Below are 21563 nucleotides of genomic sequence, written 5' to 3'. Positions count from 1 at the left end.
TTAAAGTTGAAACTGAACTTGATTAATTCAAGTGCTACAAAAACTGTTATAATTAAATTCAGAGTTTTAACTGAGTTTTGCTAGTGTCAATTCAAGCAAACCGTAGTGTGTCTATCCGTATTTAGAACCAATTTTGTTAGGAGTCATTGTATCCAGTCTTGAAAAGCAAAGCGTTTTAGAAACCTTGCGCCATCTTGACCCATCTTAAACTCTACTTATCCTGAAAAACCGGAAGTAGGGTTATCGGGATTTAGAGCACTGCAGTGGATTCAAATTTCGTCGAAGCCATTGAAACATAAAAGCAAATGACTTAACTTTATAAACGGTGTATTTGACGATATGTTCATAATGGAATAGTCTTATCGAAATTGTTAGTATTTTTCTATTGCTATGGATAATATTTTGTCTCTCATTGGCACCACCTTAGTTTATCCCCATATTTCTATTTAAGTCGGTTGCTATGGACTCAATGGCAAATGGCACTCTCATGCACCTATGTTCCATATCAGAACCAAGTTCAGAAAGATATTAATATGTGCGTCACAGCTGAGAACCAGTGTATGTACACGTCGCATGTGCACGTTTCCGCTCAGAACGATTTTGTTTCCTTGCTCAGTACCAAACATTGAAACCAATGGGACATAATTTTTCTTGCTAACTTCGAACAATGTTAGTGCTACGAAACATTCATATAATAAGACTTTATTTAGTGTTGTACCTGAGAAACAATAGATTGATATGGATAAGGCGGTGTCACCGCTAAATCCACACTCTTCACACGGCTTGTTGCATGTTTCCGCTCGGGGTCAACCATTGAAAGATGCACATAGATATCACCTGCTCCAATCAGAGCGAAAATCTAACTGTAAATAATATAAGAATATAACTGAACTAAAAGGGAACCGGTTAAAATGGCCTAGTTTTGTATCCCTGCCCAGAACCACTTATGTTCCTGATATAACCAAAGTTCGTTTACCATTAAAGACCCAACCCTGTCATAGAACAAAATCAAGTTTAGACAGAGATTTACGAACGTGTGTCAGCTAAGGAGCCTACTACGTATATAACGTTTAGGTACGTTCCCACAAAGAACCAGCCTTTTTCCTGTTCGGAACGAAACATTAGCACGGACGAAACAGATTAAACTTCCAAATATCGAACGTTCTTACCGCTGAGAAACAAACTTTACGAAACTTTATAAAGTGTACTCACCATGAACCAAAATGTGTATATAATTTCCCTGATCAGAATAGAAAAATATCCACGTCTTTTCTTGCAAACAAAATCATTAGTAGCATTGTTTTATGGGATAATATATGCATGAACAAGCATTATTCGCGGATTTAAAACATCATTATCTCGATTAGTTAAGAAGGGGGCCCAGAACCGTTATAAGTCCAAGACCAGAGTTTAAAATTTCTCAGATACGCATAGAGAGTTCGCAGTGATGCCTGACATTTATTAAAGTAACAAAAAGACAAATTAGTTCCAACAGCATGCTTTGGTATCTAAATAAAGAAGAATTTCCAAAAACCCGCTTCGCAAATCTCGAAAAACACCACAAATACATCCTTTGCAGACACTATCCATTATAATTAAATAATGAATGCTGTTACCTCTTGACTTGTGAGATGTTGCCTTGAATGTGATTTTAAGTTTAGCACTTCGTGATTTGTTAAGAAACTGTGATTTGATTCAGTTTCAGGGGCTCTAGAGGTGTAATAGGTTATAATATGGTGCAATTTTGGACTAAATGAGGCACAATAACAATGTGACATTACTCTCAAGGTTTAACATTATGCATTTGAATGGGGACCATGGGAATTTAACATTAGGATTCTCTCTTGAAGAATTTATAGGAACAAGTGGAATGCAATGTTAGAAAATCACCTACTAATCAACACCCCATTTGGACTGACCTACCCTTATTCGTTTACTATCCAACACTTTATACTTACTATCTAACACCCCACACTAAGAACCACTCATAAAGAACGGTTATGAATGCTTACACAATCACAAACATATAATCAAACACAAGAATAGGAATGCAATTATGCACTCAAATAAATTACTACACTGGAGTAGGGATATTGAGCTTAAGTTGTGAATAGACAAAGAGATAGATGCATAAAACATAGATGTTTGACAATAATTGAATAATCTTTTCTGAGAAATAGGGATGGTCCTGAAAATGACGTAAGTTTTGTGCTTGCTTTGTTTTGGTTTTTTTTCTTTCAGCCACCACTTTCCTTGATTGGCTGAACCCCCTAGGTCGGAATCCTTGGATAGCACGTTTCCTTTTCTATCTGTTTTCCAGCAAAGATTCGACACAAGTTAATATTAAAAAGGTAGTACTTGACTAAATGTATGATGGCTACAAGTAGTCTTCAGTTAATAATGGAACTCATTTTATTTCTTGATCTAGTCGACAACAGATGACAAAATTGGTGAACGAATCGCATAATATTCTAGATACGCGGACGGGAAGGAAAGCATATCAAACTTGGTACGCTGGCATAAAAGAAAACCTAACTTTTTAATAATTCGAAGATCGAAAAATAGAAAAGGAAAAACCCTTTTAAAATATTGTTTTTAAATACATCTAGGCAACATCATTTTTGACAAATAATTAAAAAGGAATGACGAGAGAGATTCTGGCTAGTCCTTTCGTCTTAATTTAGACATATTCTAATAAATGTTAAACATGAATGTATTTTCTAGTTTTGACAGCAGTGAAGTTATATTAGAATTCCAATGATCTACAGTTCCATTTTCCCATCCAAGAAACAAGCCGTTTCTGTACTAATGTAAAAAGATATTATATATATATAATTATACTGTTTCCAAAAGTACATCTGTTTCATTGTTTCTAGTGAACCACATTCTTTCTGGAACAAGTAACTTTTTCAGGTCAATGTTCATATTCGGTTTGTCATTCGATTTTAAACTTAATAACTGTTTAAGTGATCAAAGAAGACGTCGGATAAAATTTTACCCACTAGGATTCCTGTATTGTCATCATAATAGATGGTGTGACAAAGAGATCAAACTCTGGCATGGAATATTCTCGAGAAACTCAGTGAAACATTGTCTTTTAGTCCTTTAATAATCGAAAACGTCGACAGCTCTAACTACTCTCCTCTGATTCTTTTTTTCTGGTCATGTCTATGAGGCATGAAGGGTTTAATACTTCTCATTTTGCCTTGTCTTTCGTGTGTTGTGGATTAGAAATATATGCCATCGACAGGAGTGTGAAGTGAATTAGAGATGTGTCACGGGGCCAAAAGAGTTATGTTTCTGACTCAGTCAATATATACTTATTAAGCCCTACCTTGGAAGTAAGTGTTAATAAAAATCATTTCAGTGCGTCCAGTAAGCATATTTATCACGCACACAATCCTTTAAGTGCGCAAAAGTTTCAAGGCGGTCTGATACCGTACGAAAAGCCGATCTTAAAATAGTTTCTATCCACTGTCTTCTTTGACCAGCTTCTGCTTGATATACATGATGCTTCTATAACAAATCAACTGAAAATCGCTTTTGAAAATATAGTTTCCCGACGACTTCTCTTTTTGAAACTATAATAGTTTGTGCACCATTTCCATGTTTATTAACATTCGTACTGTCAAAACAGGATTTACTGACAGGAAGATAATGAAGACGTACAAATTCTCAGTGAAGCTTATATGTGATTCCACGTTGAAAGGAATGACTCTAAACAACAAATCATCTGTGTTTTCCCCTACAATGTAATCGACGACATCAGAGTCTACAAACATAGAAACATTCGTTCACTTCGAAAATACTTGAAGAATCTGATGTTCTTGATGATGACTTTGGTAGAAACAAGAGCTCAATTTCTACACAGAAGAGTAAACGAACTGGCAGAAACGATGATGCTCTAGATAGTGTTATTTGCCCTAATTGGGATCTTCTGGGGTCCATGACGGACACAATAGTGCAAGTTCTTGTTTAGACAAATCAAGAATCTTTGTAGCATGCCTGCTCTGTCTTGGACTTGCGTCTTAGCGGATGCCTCTTTGATGACCGCAGCAACAGCTTGAGCAGAAGAGTACATCGACGATATAGACGTTCCTTTTAAGATGGGTTTCTATTTGTTCACTAAATGAGAAAACACTTGTTTTAAATCGGATTTGAATTATGCAACCAATAATGGACGAGAAGTAAAGAAGAGAAGAATAAAAATGGGAGATTTTCACAGAGGTTTCCTTAAATACATGCTCATTGAATAGCTTTAGTAAATGTGTGCTTATCCTTTTGATTTTCTTCTCCTTTATCTCAGAGTTTAAATTAGCTACCACTCTCTTCTCTTTTGTCTTTGATATTTAGATAGCTTTACGTTAGTATCGGAATTAGGATTCCATTGTAACAAATTGAATTGAACGCATAATGACACCGTATACATTTTCACTTCTCTCTAGTTTCAAGAGGATGTGCCTTATGGTTTTAGTATCAACTCTTAGGTCTTGTTTATCGCGAACATTCAATTTCTATACGATCTCTGGATTGTCTGAATCCCAGAAATCCACAGAATATCGTCCAGTCTTCTTTTCACCACTGTTTCTAGCATGCTATATTCACTTGTCTCGAGTTTCACACAAGTATTGCAGCAATGCAAAGCCTTCACTGAATATTGATGGCTGACAGTTTGATAGGACTGAAGTGATGATAGATAGTTTGTTTTCATACATGAATACATCTTGGTACACTGGCCCAAGGACATTAGCAATGAAAGAATCAAAACGGGTTCAAACAATGAGATTGGTACCATCCGTTGAAAACTTCCCTTCCTTTTCGACATCCCTCCTGTTCTTAGTCGTTGACTTCAGGCAAATGCAGATGCAAGAGGTGTTGCTTTACTTAAGTATCTATAAAGTGTGAAAAATAGCTTTTATCTATTTCTGGCATTCAAAATATGTTAGACATTCTCTTCCTATGTATCGCTAAGAAACTCCTTGAATGGTATCCAGAAAATAATTAACAATTGCTTTAGCGGGGTTTTATTGACACTGCCCATAACGATACAACTCTTCCTTACGCCAGATGTCCTCTAAGGTGTCTAAAGTCGTCTCAACAAAATCACAAAGTGTATGACATCAATGAAATGTCTTTTTCACATCCCTCTGGTATCAAGCTACTATTCCAAACGTGGCGAAATGAAAGAACCTGAATGTTGTCGTGGTAAGAGGGACAAGCCTCACAAACATCAGTAATGTCAATTCCAGTCAGTTGAGCACATTAATATTATATAAAGATACAGTCAGTAGTATGGATCTGTTTCATTTTCTCTTGTTGCGATGAAAATTCAGATCGTTGTTGTATCTGCCATGAGAATAATAAATGAACCTCTAAAACCGGAAAAAAGTATCGACGAAATTTAAGGTAACTGACATTGCTGTCAACAAAACGGACATTTGTCTTCAGAATGTACCAAGAAAATTGAAAAAAGAAAACAAAGGAACTTTCAAAATAAGAAGAACAAAAATTAGAAGAACCAATTTCAGTGACAAAATTAAACAAGGAAATATCAGCGTAAGAAATAGCCAATTCCAGTTGCGAAATTTAATACGGCAAGACAGAAAGAAAAAAGAAAATTGAATTATGTTTTGAATTTTCTTTTGTCTTGATTTGTAGTTTTTAATGTAGACAACACGATACACAGATATGCACATTTTACAATGTAGGCATTTGATTTTTGTTTGATTTGGCAATACTGTGATTAGTATCTCTGGTCTAAGATATGTGGATTGGCCCTGCTTATGGCCGTTTTGGGTTTAAAATATTAAACGCGTATTTACTGCACAACTTCATCTGTAACTGCCTTGAATTTTTTCCAATCCTCCTGCTGTCGTGTTAGTAGTGACTTGTTGCTGCGTGTTTATCGGTTTTGGCTGTTGATGTGGTCTTGGAAGGCTCGGAAATCATATCTTGTAAATGTTACTTTCTCTTGGATTTTGCTACATTTTTCGCAGAGGTTTTACCAACGTCAAAATGTTCTGCTACACACTAACATCTTTGTTTCTACGTTCTGTTAATATCTTAATGTTTTCGTCTCCACTTCTAGATGTTTTTTCCTCTTGTTGCTGTTAAATGAACGAGTCTTTTTCTTACTTTCTAAGAAAGAGTCCCCAAGCCTTGCTTCTACACATGTTTCTGTTTCGTTTGTTAATTGTCATAGTCTGATAGTGATGGAGTGACTGGTGAAGGTGGTACATGTAACAAAACTCGTTCGTCATTAATAAGTCATATGAACACTCACGTGTTTTGTTACCGATCTTCGAATCATCTTTTAAATTATAATACACCTTATATTTTAGTTATTTGGGTTATGACGTTTATAATTTATATTCTTTAAATTCAGTGTCTGATTATCATTTTGTTATAGTATATGTACACTTGGTCGTAGGAGTCAATTTCATAACAAAACCGATCGCTAACGTCAATCAACAACTAAGTCGGTCAAGTATGTCACACTTTATTTATATGCAGGTCATGTCAACATAGCATGATTCTTGATTTGTATTGTGGAAACATCATGAGCGCCCTAGCCGTTGATTGAATAAATGAAAAGTATGTTGCCTATTTTTGAAAGGAAATAATATGATTTAAAGTGTTGAAGAATTAATACAGAATCAGATTTTACTTACATGAAGCGTATATTGAGGTTGTATAACGACAATATGCATCACTTACTCTATTCTTCTAAAATTTTGCCAGCTCCTAAGAGTGGTCGAGAAGTAATAGTTATTAGAGTGGGAAAATCTTTAATTAAACAGTAAGTATTTTAAGGATTTTGTGAGTTTATGATACATGGATTGGAATAGTTAACTAATTTCATCAGATTATTCGAAACGTTCAAGAACTTCAGTGAAAATCTGCGTTCATGGGATAACATTGAAGTGCCAACATTTGGGTTAATAACTGTGTTAAATTACGTGGTGTTATCAAAGTAGCACATAATCACTTTAAAACCTTCATTCGGAATACCTTGGAACAATTTATGGATGAGGAATTGATAGCACTATATAAGAGTACATTCTAGTTACTCATACACTGTAAGTTGCTTTTAGTTCTTTCACATTTTAAATCTTATATTTTGGAAATATAATGTTTCTTTGGTTTTACCTGGACTTGTTACTTACCTTTAAGCCCTAAGAAGTAACAGTATAGTCCACAGTATTCTAGTTGGAAAATAGAAAACATGCCCCCGCTGTACTATGTTAAACTGATTTGGTAGAATCTCCAAATCAGTTTGGAATCGCCAGTAAAGTCTCTCTCTCTCTCTCTCTCTCTCTCTCTCTCTCCTTTCTCGCCTCTGTCACATCACGATGTATCTGGACCTATGAATGATGGTAAACTATACTGTCAAACACACTGCTAGGGAAGATTTTTGTATTGTCGTTAGTAATGTTAGTAAATCTTCAATTGTCCAATACAGTCCAAAACTAAAAATAGCATCTCAAGATGGCTGATGCGCTCATTATATAACAACTGCATATCGGTCCTACGCACCTCGAGAGATTTTACTGCTGTTGACTTTAAACTGAAATTGGCGATCTTAGCGCCTTCTTTACACCTACATGTGACGAATGACAACATATCACGATTTAAATGTTGATATCAAAAATAGTAGTTACGTTTTATATTCATTTCTATCATTAAGATGCGTTTTCAAGCATTCCCTTAACTCTACTCTATTTATGACAAATTTAACTCCATTTTATAAAGATTATATAGTGTTGACCTTTATATTTTATTTTATATAACGTTAACTAATTTAAAAATCTGTACCCTTTGTTCTTCTCTTGTAGTCTGCCTTTTAAAATTTATTTGGGAAGGTTTGCCTTCCTAATATTTAGGTTGCAATTCTTTACCTCTGCAATCGTATAACTTAACTTTAAGGTGACACTACATTGCCATGGTTGTATTGACCTAACATCAAATCATATACATACAAATTAGTAAATAAAATAACATGTTGAAACTAGATACCAGTAACTGTCATTTCTCAGCCAATGCAGTCCTTTTCAAGGCAGATGTGCAAATCACGGATCTTGCCGCCATTGTATTATTTTTTAAGAGTCTTCAACATATTTTAAATGCAACACGACAATTCTTTATATCAGAACTTACGTTTCCATATTCAGATATAAACTTTGACATCAAATAATTGATATTAAATATTAAATTTTTGCATTGCTGTTTTTGTTCAAAACTAATGTAGATACTCAAACATACACATAGATTTTTGGTTCAAAACCATAATGTTGTTGGTAGTACGAGCTCTGGCATTAGGAATCGGGTATTAATATCCGAAGTTTTTATCAAGCACAAGTGGCAAAATAAGTGAGAACAGTGGGTAAATGTGATGGATGTATAGACATAGCGAAGGAGATAAACAGTTTATATATATATATATATATATATATATATATATATATATATATATATATATATATATATATATATATATATATATATATATATATATATATATATTAATTTGGATTAAAGGGAGTGTCCAATAGTATTATCAGTTTAGTATTATTTTTGTGTGTGTGTGTGTGTGTGTGTGTGTGTGTGTGTGTGTGTGTGTGAATTATGTATGAGATAGTGTTGTCCACGAATTGCAATTCTGATGTATCTGAGATAGAAATAAATGCAAGAGCCATGGGGAATGCAAGAGATTTTAAATTATACAAGTCCGTGTGATTCGTGGCTCAAATCTGATCAAGATATCAGTGTTTGATTGTACTACTGTCAATACTTTTATGTTGCATGAACATTTAAAAAGATCATATTCACAATACATAGCTACACCATGATGTTATCAATATTGTATCATGGGTGTTTCACTCTCCCTTTAATAGATTTTAAACAATAAAACCCCAAGGTCGCACTGTCTCTTTCTGCACCGATATTCTTTCCTGTACCACCAACGAAAGAGTAAGTGGTACATTTTAGAATCTCAGCACTCAACCAGTCATAATAAGAAACCGCTTTTATTTCTCATTGTAATAAATGATAATTGATTCTGTAATGTTACCCGTCACGAGCTTTTCTTTTTGGCATTGAACTCTACTATGCTAATCTTTGGACAGTAATCTATCGTTGTTTTTTAAGAAACTCACTCCAAAACATTTTTCAATTTGTACCTTTGCGGGTAGAACTAGATCTTTCGTACATTGAGGTGGGGGGAAATATAAATGATAGGTGTGAGATCATGAATCAGATATGCTGACAACAGGCATCTTACTTCAACACAGTTAGACCTTTGTTTATTGCCACCGGATGCATGTGGAGGTAAGTACAGATGAGATCATATTCCTGCAATTTGACGGTGTATAGTTATATGGCTGCTATATTAGCTCCACCACACAAAATATGTCCGTTATGACTGGATTTCCCGCACAAACTTCCTTTACAGTATATGCAGCTTTTACAGTTCCAAATGCATACCGAAAGTCAACCTTTACCATTGTACGCATGGTAGTTGCAATATCGGAGGACAAGGCTCTCGTGTCAAATACTCCCTCTCAGGTTAGACTTATGAATTATCATGTCAACAATATATTTTTTAATCTTCTATGGGATTCTGAATGAACAAAAGAATAATTATTTCCTGTTTCATTTGCCCATCTTACCAATCGGTTATATATATATATATATATATATATATATATATATATATATATATATATATATATATATATATATATATATATATATATATATATATATATATAAAACAAGGCGTTCCATAACCAGTATTATGTGCCTAATCATTTGTCATAACGTAATGAGTCCATCATACCTTTGTGTATTATTGTAATTTTTTTTCGGTCTTCAGATAGCATCGTGTATGCAATAATCACATTGAACATAACCATATAATATTTACAACTAGACATTGGTCTTAATCCAGTATGTCATGCGTCTTTGATTTACGGTTAAGTCATGCATCTCTCTACTCCAGATATGGACCCGGCTTGTTCCCAATACTCAGAGCAGTGGGTAATGTTTTTAATAATAACAGTTTTGTAATAAACGTTTTTGGACTTTAGAACGGATCGTGCACGTGTTGTTTCATGTTCAGTCCATATATTTCATCACTTGCTCAATAAGATTTGGAAGCCAGATATCCTGCTGTTTTGTTGCATCAAATATAACTATGCCTTTCAGCTGCCTCTGAATTTCAATACGGTCAAACATTAAAGGAATTGTATGAACATCTTGATCCCTCAATTTCTGCCAGTATTTCAACCATGTATTTTTGTGAATATATTTGGAAAAAGCAACTATCGTTAAAGCTGCTTTATTGGCGTGCATAAATAAACTTCCATCTATTGACTGACCACTTAGGAAATTTTTACCATTTGATGTGCATCGAAATTCATGCTCAGACGATTCTAGAGCAGTCATTAACAGTTCGATTCGCTTTGTGTCCTTGACTGAATCACCGTGAAACAGAAATAAGTGATCTTGCTTCGGAGATTGAAGGTGGGGAATTTTACCCTTCAGTGCCTTCAGAAAGGGTACCCACTAGTCACCATTATCGTGGGACACTGTGATAGAACTAAAAACTTTTAATTTTATAGGAATATGACAGCTGTCCAGCAGTAATGGGATTATGCTGGCTTTGCATATTTGCATCATATCAGACTCTCTCTGACACCTTTCGCATTTTATATATTCATTGGTCAACACAATAACAACCCTTGCCGATTCGCTGATAGCCCGTACAGTGCTATCAAGGATAGGTTGTCCTGGAATAAAATCTCTCTTGTCGAAACAGCACTTATAGCTGAGAGGTGGAGACTCTAGGATAGTGATGACCGATTTAACCCAGCTTTCGTCACTCTTCACATGTCCATAAGAAAAGAATACGTGATATTTTTTTCCTCTTGGTAGTGGTGGAGCGCTGTATACTTTCATACTTTTTGCTCTGGACGTTGACAAATCTGTGTAAAAAGATTAGAAACCTATGCATGCATACTATAGAGATCCAAGTCATTTCGTTTTCGTGACGTTTCAGAACCTTCTGTATGGAAACATATTCTATCATATTGAGATAGATACTTAGTATGATTTTAAGGAATATTTCGAGACCTATATATCGAATTATAAGGTCGAAAACGTTTCCTATGTACATTTGATTTGTATTATGTGTTGCCTTTCCTTAATGATTATATGTTATGCACATCTGTATCTTGTACTTGACCATGTCTAAAATCAAGTTAGTGGTGCATATGACCAGTAAAATATATTTTGTAAACAACATAATGCATAGCTAAATATTTATTTATAATTGTAAATTAAATATTCAGATCATTTTTTGCAGTAAAACATGTTTACTTTGATTTGAGTTAAAGATTCAGTCCTGATTCTTACCAGAAAATATTTAGATGTGACCTAAGTCAATAGAGGGGTATATAATCTTGTTTACCTAAGAATTACTCATTCTTGCCTTAACATCTGAAGCAGAATCAGTCGTATTGTTGTGTTCTGTTTTTCATTTAGATGGACATGTTTATTTAAAATATTATTCACTAGAATTAGGAAGTTCTCAATAATATTCTTGGACTGGAACATTAATTTGGAATTATAGTGAATTTAGACAATAACGTTTTGGAACGTACTCTTGTGAAACATCAAAAGACTGTAAACACGTCAGCACATTCCATGTCACTGGTAAATTAGCATGTTCGAGACTACAAGCACATCAACACATTCAATGTCAAAAAAAATTTGAAATACTACTGGAATTCAATTTCAACTTTATTCATGTGGATTTGCGATATAAATTGTAAGACTATTCGGGAGATCTTTTTGAAGTTTTGCTTTATATTCTAGGGAAAAAAGTATTTGTTGAATTTTAACAAACTTGGGTTTATTTCGCACTTGTATGTTACTTAGTTTAAGACCATGGATTCGTAACAAGTTATATTACAAAGATTAATCAAAATGTTCTAAAGCAATGAAATATCATCAAAACAAAGAAACCTACTTCATAAAACATACGCACGTCTGTAATTGAAAAAGTCCATTTTTAGAAGGTGACATCAATTTCAAATTGATACATTTTCATACTTAGCAGCATCGTCTTTCTCTACGTCATATATGTAGACGCGGAGGCAAATGATCACAGATGGATCCATTTTTAACATATAGTGATTCCACAATTGTATGCTATATTATGAAAATCCCGTACACATAAAATGGATGCTGCTAGAACAAAAGCACATGCTAAAGCTGCAATTAGTGATTTTAATAAACGTTGTAGTGATGGTGCTTAGACTGTTTAAAACGATGGCCAAGGACATTTTCAAAAGAAATAGTCGATTCTATGGAACCTTAATGTTTGTCATGTTTGTAAACACACAAAATATAATTTTTAACTACATGGTAATACTATGCTACAGTAATCAGATGTAATTAATACAAGGCTATACACAGCAAGTGCCGTGTAAATTAATGTTAAAGAACGGTTTCTGATAGAATCACCGCATTTATTAAATGACAAACGAAATATATGAAACTGAACGGAAAATCACAATTACTCCGTATAAATGGAATGATCATCAGATTAATTATTTTCCACCTTCTACCCAGATATACTTAATTTTATTGACCAATTTATAATCATGTCATGTATTTATTACTACCGGAGGTAAAAATCTTTCTATGATGATGATTCAAACAAGCACATTAACATACCATCTGCTGGATTTCTTGTGAAATGTTCAGCCGGGAATTGGTTGTTCATCTTTCTTCCTAAAATGTTGGGAAGTCTTTTCTCTACTTCATCTACATCAGGAAGATGGCAAATGAATCTATCGCCGAATGTTGAACTTCGTGTCTGAGAAAACAATAACAACAACACAATAACAATAATAATAATAAGAAGAAGAAGAAGAAGAAGAAGAAGAAGAAGAAGAAGACAAAGAAGAAACTTATTATTTACGTTACTATAAGAAGACCAAGCAAGTCGATTCGTTTCGCCGTTCTTTTTCCGTAACCAAGATAGTGTACACCTAGTTGCCAAATCACATATCCAAATAATTGGAGACGAAAAATAATATTCACCAATACTGAAGAAATAGTCGGAGTATAGAAATATTTAAAAAAAGCTTCCATTGCATGTTATTCTTACTTTGGATGGCTCATTTGGTGAGCCCAGGACATCTTAATTGTGTCTCTTTAAAATGACAAAGACTTAAATTCATTTCTCATGAGTAGGTATTATCATTAAAATAAATTAAGATATACAAATAATGTATATAGATTTTCATAACAAGGAAATGTATGTGAGGCAAAATTGTAAACCATATAGTCTATTAGTTTGGGAAAATAGAAATAAAATATTTATTACTTTTGTATTAATGATTAAATATGCTCTTTCTTGCTGGGAACATTTGAACATACAGTGTTATTTTATCATAACTTTATGCTAAATTCCTTTTTCCAGTCTTTTCTGGTGTATTTTTTTTGTGTTTGTATACCCTTACATTTCGAACAGGAGATGCATGATCGGACAATGTAAGCAGTTTTATGGAAGAATATTCATATTGTGATGCTCCTGTGGCCTTGGTTACATGCCTTTTGGTTACGGAAAAAGAACGGCGAACCGAATCGATGCTGTTTGGTTTTCTGTAACGTAAATAATATACAGGTCTTGCAGTCCCGTATTCTGAATTTGACTTCGATTTTTGTTGACTTGTTAATATTGGGTGTAGGCTTAATCCTAGACTATTGATAACAGTTTCTATAGACGTTGTTGATTGCGTAACATGTTCTTTGCATGTTGAAGCAATTTGCCCATTTGATGCGTATGATGTACACTTTTGTACACTGGTGACTGTCGATGGTTTCGCTGGAAAAGTACGTCTCAACGGTGCAGGAGGTGTACACTTTTGTACACTAGTGACTGTGGTTAGGTTCGCTGTAACTGTAGCGCGTGTGGCATTGGATAATATTTTCATCCTTTCTTCTTTTATAGTCGACCACTGTCTACCTCTTTTTGTTTCGTTATCTGAAATTGAACCTATAAATAACAAATCGTTATTGTTGTAATGTCAAGCAAACACGAGAACCAAAGTTTCATATTTATTTTAACATTTCAGACCCAAATTCAGATGTGATCATATTAGCATTTACATCACACAGCCGTTATTAGAACTGATACGATAAATAAGACTATTTTACGTGCAAACGTACGAGAGTAGAAGACTACTGATCGCAGAATTGTTTCGAGCTTGACCGGGTTGAAAAGTCATTATGCAACGTTAATGATTGACCAACATTTAAAGGTGAATGCTTTGTTTGATAACAGTCTGCAGTATTTCATATGGACGATCATCATCGTCTAAAAGGGTAGGTTTAAGTAGGATCATTCGTAATTGTAAAATATATTTTATGTATTAACTTCTGCGCACAATGGTTGATCTGTATGCTAATAGATTACCATCTTTTTTCTTCTTTTGTTTGATTTCGAGATACAATGAACAAGACTGAGAAAATCAATTGATTCTAAGATTAGTAATCCGCCAGGCATTCGGAATGGTGTATTAAACTTTCTAAGGCGTTATATTATGTTCAAAGGGATATTCAAAATGAATAAACTGTGTATAACTCTATCTTCACCTTCAATTTTAGGATTCGTGTTCCAAAACTTCACTCGTCTCCCCAATCTCATCAGCTCTGTTTTCGTTGCCGTTTTTACACTTGTTCCTTTCATATAATGTTTCAGTCTTTTGGAGGCTTCATATAATTCTCTGGTGAGAAAGCAAATCTTTTCTTTCGGCTCTACTGAAAAAAGGTCTCTTTTAGAATTGGTGCTATTCAAATTATTATAAGATAAGACCAAACTTTACCTGTATTGTTGACCATATTTTCAGCGTTTACACGGTGGAGTTGTATTCTCTCCCAATTTGATATCGTATAAAAGTCAGCCTTTTCTTCATCTCGTCTGTTTGCATTAGTCTGTGATTTCGCAATAATATATTTTGCTCTGAATCATAACAACACTGATGTTTTATTTGCTCATAGTTTATAAATGACAATTTTGAATTTGGAAGAACTGTAGAAGAAAACTAGACAGGAAGATCTATACATTTAAACTCAACATGATGTGCAAACACTCTTCATAAATTGGCGAGGCACTATTTTCACAAACAACGTAGTTCGAAATTGATTTAAAAAGAGCATCATATATGCATTTATTCATTTAAGATATCTGATGAAATACACACCTAAATCATTAAGAAATGAAACATCTCAGAAATGCACACTACATTTATTTAGCATTATCACAAAATACACTTTATCGCTATTTATATTAACTTTGTATACATCTGAAATAACACAGCCTGCATGGAATGGCATGCAAGTTTGCATCTATGTAGCAAGGTGACACATCAGTTAATTAGGGTGGAGTCCCCTAAAAGGAGAATTATTTACAATTTTGTGACAGGTGGAAGCAACGATTCCTTTTGTCAGATGATTCTGATGTTATATTATAGAACATATCATGGTTTAGCATTTGCATGGCACTTGACACGAAAACAGGCTTTCTTATTATTGCTATAACATAATATTGTTCCCGGTATTAATATCATTTGTTTCCTGACAAAAATATCGATAAGAAATTTTTAAAATGTATGTCATGAGAGAGTGATAATTCAGTCTAATTTGAAATAGTTTTATGTCATCACTTGTATAGATAGAACATTCGTGAACCCTATTACAATCTTACGGATAATCCATTAGGATATCACTTTAATTTGTTACCTTTGACACAATACTCAGGCTTGGTTAGAGATTTTGATACCGTTTCGATTTCCTCTATCGTTGATGGTAAGGAAGTATTATTTTTAAAATTTTCATTGATTCTTTTGTCCTCGTCCGTTAATGTCTCTTGACAATCATCACTTTGCCGTAAACTATGCAGTACAGGTTGAAGACCTTCATCCGTCGTTGATGGCACAGCAGATATAGGGCCTTCATTTGAGGATAAGGGATTTCGAAGATCTGTATCGATGATTCTCTTTTCCGTGGCACCGTGTTCTTCTGGTGGATCATTTGCTGTTTAGGTCAGAACAAAACGAATAAATAAAGGTTTCTCATTAGTTATCGATGTACATCGTTTACACCGTGTCGATAAGGTGCCGATTAGAAAGTGGCTCAAAATCGGAACAGTATGGAAATGAAAAGACTTAATAAAGACAACCCCTCCAAAAAAACTACACACGTAGAACAATAAAACAAAATCTGAAAGGTACCGATGTTAAAACTCGATGAAAGGTATCTAAGATACAACGTCTTGCAAATACAGGATAAGTAATCAATATATTAGCTGAATGTCTTTATAAAAGTTTAGGATTCTATCTGGTGGTAAATCACAATAATGTTAACTGATTTAAAATCTGAGACTTACTACCTCACTGGATAGTAGTCGACACACTCAACATAAATATATTCAACTATCAGGGGACATAATATCCACTCCGGTCTAGGTTTAGAAATAGAAGACAGCAGATGGCTTTTAAAGCTTTGTTCCCCTTTACATTTCCTTCAGTACTATTGTGACTGGAAAGTCCACAGGACAGAATATTAATTCTACATTGTATCATCAAATCAGATAGTTAAATTTCGATATATTAACGGTCTGTCAAAGTAAAGATGTTTTCAAAGTTTTCACTGCTGAAAGGAAATTCGAAAAGATCAAGAAATTTCTTTCTAAAAGGTTTCCATATTATTCTAATATGAGTATGGCTGCCTTTTTTTGAAGTAAACTTTGAGGCTTAGGCACCCAATATAAATATGCAGAATCAAAATGTCTGCAAATTTAGCCGAATTTGGATCAGATAATTTTTAATAAAAACATTAAAAAAATTTCGCCTGGTTTTGCATGATGAACTGATATATTTGTAAAGTCTGTTAATACTTCTCAGCTGTTAATTAGTATTATTATGGCTTTAATTTGAGAGATTGCTAGAATCGTGTTAGTCTCAACCCTCTTTGGAAGAAGATGTCTTCTAAACGCTTTGACGAAACATCGATGAAATAAGTTTTTTTGTTAACAGTTAATTATTATGTTTGCAAAACGTTATATGGCTGTTTCTACAGGAATTAAACCTTTAAATGTATTATGCTTCAACTAGTTTATTTCAACTTGTTGCTGATACTCAAAAATATTTTATTGAGCTAGAAATCGATGGTCCATAACGACATCTGCTATGTTATGTAAATTTATGTAAGCGCAAATTATATCCCGGATATTTCATTGCTATAGTAGCCATTAGAGGCTATTAAACAAAATTAGAAAGTTATTGAAAAGAAAATAAGTCGGCTGCAAAAGATAATTTTATTTGTGCATGGCTGTCTTTTCTAGTTTTCTTGGTTTAAACCGCTTGGTTTCAATGTTCTAAGGCGGCGTATCCAGTAAGATTCCTTTTCTTTCCTGGTTTGGGAACTCCAGATGGGATTGTGAGCAATTCCGATAAGTGTTATATCACTGAAAGTGTGGCATGGGGAGGAGAAATGTTCTGCGACCAGGCTTCTGTATTGCCTCTTTTTCATCCAATCACATCTATCAAGGTTGATCCTTTTGTGTAACTTTTCAGTTTCTCCGACATACTGTAGGCTACAGATCTTACATGTGATGAGATAGTTGAAACATAATACATTTAAAGGCTTAATTCCTATAGAAACTGGCATGTAAAGTTTTGAAAACATAACTGTTTTTATGTTTTATTTGTTTGTCATGTCTATGTATTGTATTTGTCTTTCAAGAAACCTCATTAGGGAGTCGAAAGCGCCCAGGCTAGTTAGATACTAGTTTTGCACTGTTTGTTGTCAGTCTATTGCATATATATATATATATATATATATATATATATATATATATATATATATATATATATATATATATATATATATATATATGTGCGTGTGTGCGCGTGTGTATATGGTGTTCTGGTTTTTGCATCTTTCATTTTGTTTCAAAGGGAGAATATCGTATTCTGGATTCTCAGACATTTTGGTGCGTGTGCCTTCAGGAAAAAACAACCCAGTGCCCAAACATCAAAAATTGCATGCAATATTCAATATTTTCTTCAATTTAGTAATCTCCTCATCAAACAACATGCAATAAAAGTTAACTGAGATTCGAACTTTGATGTAATCTTTGCTAAACATCAAACAGTTCAATCAGACGCTATGATACCAAACGTGGCCTATACATCTTTTCATTTGTTCCAATCATCGATAGCCGTTTTCTCATGCAAGGTGGGACTTACTGGACAGCGTTCAACATATATGGACTGGAAATATTCACGTAGACTCTTTAAGCTTCAAAGCAACGCCTTTAGCATCATCTAATAAAGTATTTGGAGAAAACAACAATTTTAAATGTGTATACACCTAGCAGTTTTATCACTCAACAATCTCTGTGGCGTCCATTTTAATACATTGGAACGGAAACGATGACAGAAATGTAGTTAACTAGGATAGCAGAGTAAATATGCAACTCGTCCTATTGCAAACTTTACACACAAAAAAAAACAACTCACGCATGAACAGATGCACGACGCAAGGACTAAAGAACAGCGACAAACTGATGATGATGATGATGATGAGGATGAGGATGACGATGGTGATGATGAATAACAGTGTCTCTGCAAAGGATTTGATATAATATCTGACGTCCAAAAACACTTTTTATCTCACAATTAGATATCGTTTTGAGTTCGTGCTTACTTAACGATAATTGTCAAAAGTTGTTAATGTTACCGTTAAATCGTAAATATCACAAAACAGTAATTGACACGATTTAGTTCCTACACAGGTAACACTGTTTTGGAGTTATCTTGAATTATTATATTGTGACATACACCGGCAAGAAAAGAGACGTACATTTCATACACGACGGAATGTGTCATTTAATGGCGTTTGCAATATGTACAGGCAGTTGATTGTCTATATAAGTATGCAAAATACCAAACTAAAGAATGAATAATATGCATACTTATTGTATATTAATTATATAATTATTACCCAAAGGGTTTGTATGTCTTCTTCTTGGCTCCGGCACTTTTATTGATGATACCTCGTCTATTTCATCTCCACTAATATCTGTTGGAGAAACATACACATTTAACACATTAATAACGCTGAAAAAGAAACATGAAACAGTAAATATAAAATAAAGAACGATGAATTCATTATCTATTAAAGAGGTCTTTTTACCTTTCTAAGTATTCTAATAATACGACTGATGTTTATTAGGTTATGACAAGATTCCTGAATTTTCCATTCATGGAAAATAAATTCCTTTTCGAAAAACAATCAACAATGGACAAATCCCGAGACAAGATTTACATGAAACGATAAAAGTGAGTTTTTTTGGCAGTATAGGATGTATAGATATAAAGATACAAAGATCCACCACAGAACTAAAATCAAAGATGTTATATTTATATCGACAACACTGATCCATAAAGCATTGATAGAGAGGTCTTACAGCAGACCAAGTTACATGTCCGTAGTATGGAAAGATTATGTAGGTCCTTATCCAATGAAGTAATGTTGACATGTGTTACAATACATCCAAGATGGATCATAAACTGAATTACTTCAACCATTGCCATGAATGCAAATATTGTGGATTTAGATGCAAAGGCATGTGATAATTAACCTGAATCAGATATGGAAACACGACGACACATTCGAATATATTGTGGCCTTACCATCCAATCTGATACGGAAACTTCTGCCATCAGCCGATGACACTGCTTCATGGTCTTGTTTTGTATCTGCAAAAGAAACTTACGCAAGGACAGCAAATATAAATTCATTTGCATCCTAAGCGACCTATGTATATGCAATATATTCTTTTGTTCTCAAGTGCGTAATTAGAATCTTTCAGAGCCTCTTTAGTTTTGATGCATTGTTTTCTTGTGACGTGTTTGTGTGTGCTCCAACCTATTTCATTTAAATGAAAACAGTTTTAATAGCCGTCGTTTCTGTATGAATTACTGCCATGTTCTCTCAATCATTATGTTAAATTTAATATGTTTGATGGTCGCTTCCTTTAAGAATATGCTGTTTGTCTTTCTTAATAACTATGTTTTATTATTATTATTATTATCGCCATCATCTTTATATATCTGTTATATAAATTGCTGATGCTTGGAATATTCATCCATAAACATGAAAGAGTGAAACTGCGGATAATGAAAACGAATTGGCAAATGCAATTTTAAAAAATCGTATCAAACAGCAATCGCCTCAACTTAAATGTAAATTATTAACACGCGACTTTTCCGCCTTCCCTCATTTATTATCGGAAAAGCTACTTTCTGGTATCGAATTGGTTTAGTTACATATTCTCTCTTCCTGACATTTGTATTTTTCCTTTCAAACATTGTTACAAAAAAGCCAATGAATCAGATAGGTTTAATGAAGCATTCTATATTGGCACATTGTACAGCTCTTCTTTTTAATCACTGTTTAGAAACAAGTGTATTAACTGCTGCCTATAAGCCAGGAAAAAGATTTTATGTTCATAAAGAAGAACAAAGAAAATGACATTATTGACGTCTTTCGATCCTGCCAGTCAGTTCAAAATTCTGTGAGAAACACATTTCTACTAACTTATTTCGCTAAGTCATTAAGAATAATCTTCTATATTGAATCTAATCGGGGTTCATATAAGTCACTCATGTCAAAATGATTTGACTAAACTAATAAAGAAATGAATATCTGGTACAAACGAGGCTAAAATGCCTGAGGCTGTTCGCATGGACTCAAAAAGGCCCTTGATATTGTTAATCCAAATAGCATTTGTAGAAATTAGCAGTCAATCAATTTTCAGCTATTAAACACACTTTGCGGTTCTTACCTGACAAACATGACTCAAGTGTCACAATTGGAAATCACTCATTAGCATTAGAACCAGAAAAAAGACGTCGCAAGATAAGACTTGTTCCTCTTCTTATCTTTATAAACAATATACCAATATGTCCTACATAATCTTAGTTCGATACATTAGCTGATGGCATAACCATCCAACATTCTGTCAGCTGTACATCCATTATTCATTATCGTCTTCATACAGATACTCAGACTCTTCAAAAGCAGTGTACTCAAAATAAAATAGATATTAATCTATGCAATAATACTTACAGTACAATTTGATTCACTCAAAGTTTGCCGATAATTACTGCACATAAAGGTATGTTCTGGGGCTTTTGAGTTTGTCTCTGTATACTTTCAGAACTTGCTAATTATGTTCATTGATAGAAATCTGGTCTAATATGATAGTCGCAATAGATCTTTGTTTATAAACGGTATCTTGAATATTCCAAGATCGAACTCTTTATATTTCGAAAAATGTCTTTCTGTATCGGTTCAAAAATTATAGGGTTCAGTTTCTATTGCGATGACAAATTTAGCTTCATTCCGGTTAATCAAGTCCTTGTTTATCTTTTGGACAACCGATATCGATATTCATATTCCAGTAGTATTGTATACACGTG

The 21563-nt window shown here is 33.9% G+C and overlaps 1 long non-coding RNA gene across 1 annotated transcript; it reads right to left on the bottom strand.

The window, feature by feature from the left end:
• Positions 1 to 15819: 15819 nt before the first annotated feature.
• Positions 15820 to 20083, bottom strand: LOC149777928 (uncharacterized). Its single transcript, XR_016415322.1, has 3 exons — positions 19773 to 20083; positions 19081 to 19158; positions 15820 to 16107 (listed from the first exon to the last, which is right to left on the bottom strand). It is a non-coding gene; the product is annotated as an uncharacterized LOC149777928 (long non-coding RNA).
• Positions 20084 to 21563: the final 1480 nt, after the last annotated feature.

Source organism: Sinohyriopsis cumingii, chromosome 17 (assembly GCF_028554795.1).
Source record: "Sinohyriopsis cumingii isolate HCF-2022 chromosome 17, ASM2855479v2, whole genome shotgun sequence".
NCBI classification, from domain to species: domain Eukaryota; kingdom Metazoa; phylum Mollusca; class Bivalvia; order Unionida; family Unionidae; genus Sinohyriopsis; species Sinohyriopsis cumingii.
Note: the sequence above shows the minus strand (reverse complement) of the source record. Positions and strands in the feature narration are given on the sequence as shown.